The sequence below is a fragment of the Rhipicephalus sanguineus genome, chromosome 6 (genome assembly GCF_013339695.2).
Source record: "Rhipicephalus sanguineus isolate Rsan-2018 chromosome 6, BIME_Rsan_1.4, whole genome shotgun sequence".
Taxonomy (NCBI): domain Eukaryota; kingdom Metazoa; phylum Arthropoda; class Arachnida; order Ixodida; family Ixodidae; genus Rhipicephalus; species Rhipicephalus sanguineus.
This window is the reverse complement of record NC_051181.1, coordinates 173,315,879-173,324,446: the sequence shown is the minus strand read 5'-3', so window position 1 is coordinate 173,324,446 and position 8,568 is coordinate 173,315,879. Positions and strand designations below refer to the sequence as shown.

The 8,568-nt window shown below is 48.4% G+C and overlaps 1 non-coding gene across 1 annotated transcript; it reads right to left on the bottom strand.

Moving 5' to 3' along the window:
* Positions 1-8,495: 8,495 nt before the first annotated feature.
* Trnam-cau (transfer RNA methionine (anticodon CAU)) lies at positions 8,496-8,568 on the bottom strand. The gene has a single exon. It is a non-coding gene; the product is annotated as a tRNA-Met (tRNA).

Below are 8,568 nucleotides of genomic sequence, written 5' to 3'. Positions count from 1 at the left end.
ACTGTACGTGTTGGTCTCGTTGCATACATGGTGTATCGGTTACCGCTAAGACCGTCTATGTACGCCACCCAGTCTGGCAACGCGCTCGAGCACTTCCGGTGCGCAAGCAATAAACATCAGTTCTTCCATGGCCACTGTACGTGTTGGTCTCGTTGCATACATGGTGTCAGAAGTGGCTAGATCACCACGCTAGAAAATGACTGAGCTTCCGCCCCCAGAGCCGTTACGTTTCGGGGATAATGTGGCGGAGAACTGGATTCGGTTCAAGCAGCGAGTCGAGCTGTACTTCACCGCCACAGAATCCTCGGAACCGGGAAAGCAACGCAGCCCCGCCCAGAAAGCCGCCATCTTGCTTCACCTGGCGGGCCAAGAGGCGATCGATGTTTATAACACTTTCGACCTCACTGGAGAAGAAAAGCAGGACTATGACAAGTTAGTCCAAGAATTCGAGGCTTACTGCTTACCTCAGAGCAACGAGACGTTCGAGCGCTACGTGTTCCGGAGCCGCACTCAGACCGAAGGTGAGCCTTTCGAGCAGTTCTATCGGGACCTGCAACTGAAATCGAAAAGCTGCAACTTTGAGAACCTCCGGGAGTCGATGCTGCGTGACCAAATAGTGTACGGCACATCTAGTAAAGCGTTGCCAGACTGGGTGGCGTACATAGACGGTCTTAGCGGTAACCGATACATCCTCTTTTCTTTAAAATTACGAGCTGATTACACAGTATGTCCTTCATAAGGTGCATGAGGAGACTTGTTAATTCTGGTAGCCCAATCGGTGGGGAGGTCTTCTGATTCTTGATGATCGCCGCGGGGATGTATTATAACGGTGTTCTATAGCAGTCTCTGCTGAACCTCTTGGGGCCTGCACAGCTGGCTTCTCGGTGATTTGTTGGCTGGACGACGCTCTAGGCTCATCTTCCCCGACACTCCTGCTTGTCTAGGAGGTGCGGGAGGAAGGCATTCTTCGGCAGCCCTTGGTCCCACCATGGGCGATGATTCTGTAGGTGCTTCTAGTTGTCTGGGGGGCGCACATTGTTCCCTTGCTGCTGCTGTTGGTCTTGCGGTCACTAAGGGAAGGTCAACGCTCATGAATGGCCGTTTTGCATCGGTTGCTCCCTGCAGTCCTGACTGACTCCCCTCCCCCGCGTTACTAAGTCCAGTAGGATGAAGCTGTTGTGGTGCTGAGTTGCTAGAGTATTTTGTTTGTTTTCCGTAAGTCTTGGCGGTTCCTTCTGAATTCGCTTCCATCCTCTGTTAGCACCCTGTACGATCTGGGGGCCACAAGGTCCAAAACCTTAGCTTTCGTGCCCCATTTGTTTCCAGACCAAATACGAACAGTGTCTCCGGGGTGGAGCGGCGGGAGATGCTGTCCTGTGTTCATATTTTGCTTGTGTTTTCGAGGGTTTGATAGCTGCCGTGGTGAATCCAAGCAAAGGTCTGGGAGTGGTGTTCTGCTGTTGCGACCCATTAGATACTGGGATGGTGAGACACCGTCTTCCAGTGGAGCTGCACGGTAGTTAAGGAGGCCAAGCCAAAACTCCTCCTTTGACCCGGCCTTCTTGAGGAGCCTCTTTATGATTTGTACCCCTTTTTCCGCGAGTCCATTAGATTTCGGATAATAGGGGCTAGAGATGATGTGCTCAAAGTCAAACATCACTGCAAAGTTTTTAAATTCCTTGGCTGTAAACTGGGGACCGCCATCAGTGCAGAGCTCATGTGGAATGCCATAGCGTGCAAATATCCGCGAGAGTTTATTGATGACTTCACTTGTCGTGGTCCCATGCAACTCCTCAACCTCCGGATAGTTAGAGTATGCATCGTACACGACTAGGTAATGCTTGCCAGCATATTCGCACAAGTCCGCTCCTACCCTGTACCAGGGTTGATTTGGTGTGTCTCGTAACAGCAGGGGCTCAGCGGGTTGTTTGTATGCATGTATTTGGCAGGTCTCACACTGTTCCACCATTTGTCTGATGTCAGCTGCCATCCTCGGCCAGTACATGAGAGTGCGTGCTCGTGATATGCACTTGGCCATGCCCAGATGCCCCCGGTGTAACCGAGAGAGCATTTCTTTTCTAAGCTCGGAAGGGATTACAACTTTGGTGCCTTTCATCAGCACACCTTCCACCACAGACAATTCGTTAGTGTGTTTTTTCCACACCCCCTTGATAGGCTCTGTCGCCTGCAGATTTTTTATGACCTGCTGCAGTTCTGGGTCTCTAGCTGTGGCATCTTCCAGTCTTTGCTTTGTTCTCCTGCTGACTCGTTCCTCCAAAACACTGGTGGCGTGTATTTCCAAGTCCTTCGAGCAGTTTTCTGACATGCATTGTCCTTGAATTCTCGACAGGGTGTCAGCTACAATCAGTTTCTTTCCTGGAACAAAGTAGAGTCGGTAGTCATATTTCAGCAGTATCAGGAACAACCTTTGAAGACGGGGCGGTATGTCGCTGAGTCCTTTCTTTGAGATAGATATTAATGGACTGTGATCAGTCTCTATTATAATTCTTCGGCCTAGAACAAACTCATTAAACTTCTCACAGCCAAATACTATTCCAAGGGCCTCCTTTTCAATCTGTGCGTATCGGCGCTCTGGTCTCGTTGCATACACCAGGGATGGGTAGTACCCATATGTAAGCCCAATCAGAGCGTCTCCTCGCTATGTCCCCTCCGAGGATGCAACCTGCCGACTGCAACGCTCCCGATAGCGTCAACGAAATCAAGTTAGACAGAAACTGCAGTTATCCCGCTAGCCATGGTAACTCTGAATTGCCACCTCAGTAAAACAGCTGCACCCACGACGGCAGTCGAAGGCAGCGCGGCTCCAACAGAGACGTCTTCCCAAAGGTGTGCTGAATCAACACAGCCGCGAACTGCAGCAGAGGCTAGCAGGAAGAACTTATTCTAAAGAAAATAATGGAGTAACTAAATCTTCGTGGTGCTCCGAGGGAGAGAAAGGCAAATGAAAAGCACTCGCTTTGCTACCCTGCACGTGGAGGAGGAGAACTAGTCTGAAACTGTCCGGTTTGCAAGGCCAGCTTTTCTTGTGTGTCGTCTGCACGGCAGTAAATATATAGTTCCGTACTCCTGGTACGGGATAACCGCGGATTTGCAACCAAGAAAATATCATTTCCTTGGGGATTTTCGTTCTCGGTTGGCGTTCGGTTTATAAAAGAACGTGTGCTTAGGAATAACGCCGGATAAGTAAGACATGTTGGTCGGAAGAATGTCTTTCGGGTTAGTAGCCCAGCGCCATAATAGGTATAATCATATCAGCCACTTTAACCTTGTGTTTTGCAAACGACGTTATCCACTGCTCGTAAAAGATTTTTCTGCAGCGTAGTTGGTTCACTTACCAAACGAACTCTGTGCCGTAAGACCCGTTTATATCTGTCGCACGGGGTGCTGCAGCGCTGTCCGCTTTGCACGCGAGGGCCGTCTTGGAAGGAAGTCGGTCAGCGAGTGGACCATTAGGAGTCGAATTACACCCAAAAGCACACTCGCGGAAGTACACGCCGAGGCTTATATTTAGCAGTGCTTTCGCTTAGGAAGAGGAAAGGAATTAAAATGCCTTTTTTGTGCAGTTTGTTTCCTCTGCTGCATTACGTTCTTACAGCGTGACGCCTGCTTTGTCCAAAAGCGCCTAATGGTCCAAAAGAAGAAAACAGCTGACGCAAGCAGCAAAAAACAGGCGATGCCAGCTGTGCTGGTGATCGGAGGAAGTGCTGTTGCCGCGGAGGGGATACTTGTTGCGCGGGGCACGAGACCGATTTTACCCTGCCCCGCGGGGTTCGAGTTGTTCCGAGTAGCGCCGGACGACGTGGCTGCGTGCTCGAGGAGGAGCGCTAAACACAGATCACGGCGACATTCGGCTTCATCACAAGAGAGAAAATGGTTCGAGCAAATTGGCCGAGAGAACGAGCGATTGCGAGTAGACGCAGTCATATTACGATATCATCAAGATTATCTGCCTACGTGGGTGGTCGTTCCCTCAACCTTGACAGACTCGAAGGAAGACACTCTTGCCATGCAGGGTAAACCACCTGGAATGCATGACATGTCATAGATGGCGCAATATTAACGAGCCCTAACAGACAATGATGTCAAGGAAAGTATACACTGTAAACAAAAATTAGCCGAGATGGGAGCTTTTCCAGCATATCAGCTCCTAAAACCCCCATGCCCCAATCATTTACTCCGTGCTAGCGGAGTGAAGTCGGCACATGTCGTCGTAAAACGCCCCTTGCTTAATGAGGGAGTTTATGAACGACATGACCAGGGCCGGATTAAATGTGCGGAGGGCCCGGTTCAAAAAAATAAGGGGGGCCCCTCCCCCCTCGCCCCGCCCCCATTCTTTCCCACTTTGTCATCTGGTCATGCTTGAGACTTGACGCTTTTTAGATTTAACTGCAAAGAACACAAGCCATATTTATTCTGAGCCTCTCCGGAGTGTGTAATATCACCTGGGCGTTTTCTTTCTTGCGGAGCACGTGGAGAGATTGTCATCGTAATATTTAACTATATCAGGAGACGAAGACACATCGACAGCATTAAGATTTGTCTGGTTCCTTGGATCATACTGAAAGAAGACTAAACTCTGCGAGAAGTTAAGACGAAAAGAAGGAATGCATACGACACTTAGAAGTGCAGTCCAAGCGCCGTGTGTGTTTCTTCCATTCGTCTTAACCTGTAGCGTTGTTTACCCTTATTTCAAGAGAGGACATCTTCCCTCGAAAATCAGGGAGCGCCTTTGTGAAAAATAGCTTCCTCTATCTGCTTCAGCTTCACTGATTCGATAGCGCACGCTTTGGTTGCCTGCGTGCGAGCACTGCCGAATTTGACAGGTGGGCCTTTATCAGAAACTGTTCGCACGTACTTACAGTAAATACGCTACCAATCGTCTAGCTACTTTTGATTTCATACAACAACACACATTTAAGCTCTTCTAAGGCAGCATTTCGATATAGTGCTATTATGCATATTGTATATGCCTACTGATCACAACAAGTAATACAGATGGTTTAAAATTAAAATATCTTCAATATGGGAAGGGGGTGGGCCAAATCTTTCGGAAAAGGTGGCGCCTATAAAAAATGAGATCCGTGTAGAACTTTCACAAAAACGTTTTTTATAAGACTCGAAAAACGACCACACATTTTCATTTATGCACAAATCGGTCGCTTTTAAATATGTAATAGGGTTACATTTTTGCAGGCAATATTCACTCTCATAGGGCTATAGGAGAAGGAAACACATTCATTGCACACATCTTTTCTGCGTTTAAACTGCGGAATATCTTGATATTTTTACGAAATATTTCTCCCTAAACACAGTGTACAAAATTGGTGAACTCTTTCGCAGAAATGCAACCTTGAAATGGGGCGTGTATACCTATTAACATGTTCTCTGTTTTCATTATTCTTTTAAGTAGAGAAAGAAGGTATGTACGTTTCTACAAGCGTTTTCGTGTCTTTTGCTGAGACAGTTTGTTGATCAGCTCTTCAACATTTACCCTCCTAAGAACCTCCGTCTCTACGCTCAGCAGTGACAAATCACTGAAGCGGCTGTCGGTCATCGTTGATCGAAGCCTGTTTTTGATCAATTTCAGTTTGCTGAATGACCGTTCACCAGTGCAATTTGTGACCATTAAGCAAAAAAAAAAATTCTAAGAGCCACATGGACATTAGGGAAAGAACCTTCAAGCTTTAAACGAATTAGAAGTTCAAAAGTGTTAAAAGAAGTTCAAAAGTGATGGTCAGTTGAAGACCCCCACCACAACGCTCAAGCAATTGCGGTGAGGGTCTGCTGGCGGCCAGATAGTGGATATATGTTGTAGATATTTCCTGCGCACAACCTTTACCAAGTGATGGTCTCTTAAGTTTCCCTGTATAACCACCAAGCAGGAATTAAGACAGAACGACAATGCCAGAAGCGAAGAATCGAACCATTACTCCTACGGAGTCCTGGCATAATCAGGAAGTTCCGTACCATACAAATATTTCATGGTACGTTGTTTACACTATAATGAAAGCATACTATAGCATACCTATGCGTCAGCTTCATACCGGTTATTTTCATTCAGCGCATTAAACGATATTTCAAACAGGAACCACTCTCTATGCACCTTCGCATTGCGTGTTGGACCGTAGCTGCTAAAATCCTCGTCAGGCTGCTTTATGTGTCCATCCGCTGGATCAGCTCCTTCCCTCTACACGATGCATGGTCTTGGGCGAGTAAAAGGTTTTTACCACAGACTGCAGAACTGTGAGCGGACTTCAAGATTATGCACGTTATGCAACGAACAACCTCTTAGAAGCATGTATATTGATTATTGAAATAGAGAATCTGTTTCTATCAGGGGAATCCAGCAGGAGGGTTAAACTTTTTCGAACAAAACAACGAAGTCGGCCATTTTTTCTGGCCCTTGGGGGGCCCCCTAAAACCGGAGGGCCCGGTTCATTTGAACCCTTTGAACCCTGGATAATCCGCCCCTGGACATGACCTTGTTAAACTCTCCACGGAGTTTTAGATCACGTGGTTACAAACTCCCTATGGGAGGTTTAAAAAGTATTTTTGGTCGTGACGTGCGTGTCACGTGGTTAGAAAATCCCTATGGGAGTTTTAAAAACCATTTTTGGTCGTGACGTGCGTGCGTGTGTGAATGTGCGTGTGTGTACGGGCATCTGTTTAGCACGCCGGTGTGAAGCTCCAGTGCCTTGTGTGGGTCGCCGTGTGAGCATTGTCGACAGACAACGAAATTATCAGTGCAGCGAGGATTTGCAACGGCCGGCCGAGACAAGTTCAACTCGCACCAGCGTCCGACCGCGAAAACATCGAGCTGGCTGTCCCGTGTTTATTCTCCCGTCAAGCGGCAATGCCCATGCACACGAGTGCAAGCCTCCGACACGCCACGGATACCTCGCTTCAACGTGCCGAGTTACGAAGAAGTGCTAAAAATAATTTCATCGGTAACAAAAGTAAGCTGTTGCGATCGTCAGCGGGTTGTTTCTGGAGTTTCACCGGCTAAAACTTCGAAGCAGAAAGAAGTAGGCTTCGCTACGTCGTCGGCATCAAGCCGGCCGGCGGCCGGTGTGAGAGCTGCGCCGGCGACGCGCTCGCCCCGACCACCGGCAACGCTTGCTTCTCGGAGTGTCACCGAACCGATGTTTCACCGGCTGCAACTTCTAAGCGGTAAGAAGGCTTCGCTACGTCGCCGGTACCAAGCCGGCGGCGTAGCGAACTCACACCGCCACACCGGTCGCCGTGGTGAGTTCTACGAGCTCGCACCGGCCACCGGTGAAGCAAAGAATATGTTTCACAGAAAATAAAAGCTGCTGTAATGAATAAGTTTAAATTGTCTCTTTTGCGCCATGCAGCCACCGCTGTCAAACGTCTAGCGAGAAGGCGAGCGCTGATACGAGACAGATTGAACCAACATGCGACCGCCGATGCACTGCGAGCAACAGGAACCGCGACTACGAGCCGTCTCGTTCGTTGTAAGTGCATCGCTCCGTAGCTTAACGCGGATAGCGGACTCGGATAGCGGCAGTGTGTGTGTAAAGTAACGGCGACTAAAACTGTACAGCAGCAAGCATTTTGTGATCGCGAGCTGTCGTTCATCCTATAGCCGTGCCGTACTCCTGGGAGAGGCCTAGCGACGCCGTCGGCCACAACGCGGTATACCGGCGGAGCGCCGCGGTTCTTCGCCGGTGTTGCTCGTGAGTGTGTGCCGCTGAAGCGTTCGTGCACGGCCGCTCGTGGTTCGTGTACGATTATGTGCATTTTACAGACTTACGCACAGTACTGCTAAGGCGGATACACCTCATGCGACAGAGTGCCAGCTGATAATCAAAATTCGCTAATTAAAAAGGCGTTGAATTTTAGGCGGGTTTATAGTAATAGATAGGTGTGCCTCAGTGGTATCTATAGAGCCACCGCAAATTTACACGTACGCCATGAATGTTTGTTGCTTAATTACACGGAAAAGAAGTGTCCTGTCTGAGCTACATTGGAGGTCAAGATGTGGTGCCTATATATACTCGGTGACCAATGTTTGGTTGTGAAGCGCGGGTGGCGAGCGGTTGTCAGTGTGAGTGTTGTATTACTTTGCGAACCTTGTGTGCATGTTTGTGTACGTGTGATCGAGTTTGCGTGTTTCGATGCTAATTTAATTAAAGATTCTCAGGCGCATGGTGCGACAGAGAAAAGCATTTTTTTTTCGATGGTTATAAAAATTTACTCCCATACTTACCTGGAAAAGCTCCCCTATGGATGTAAACAAATACTCCCCTCAGTCCATCCAAAACCTCCGTCCTTAAGGGGGGTAAAGTTTTTACTCCCCTGGGCGGAGTATATAAAACCCCCATCGGGGCGTGCTCTAGGTGACAAGTCCATTTACTCCCATCTCGGCTCTTTTTAGCTTACAGTGTAGGGGATGTTATTAATAGTAAATATAACGGAAATGTGAAGAAAGAAAAGTGGACGAAAAGATAACTTGCCGCGGGCAGGGACCGAACCTGCGACCTTCGAATAATGCGTCCGATGCTCTACCAACTGAGCTACCGCAGC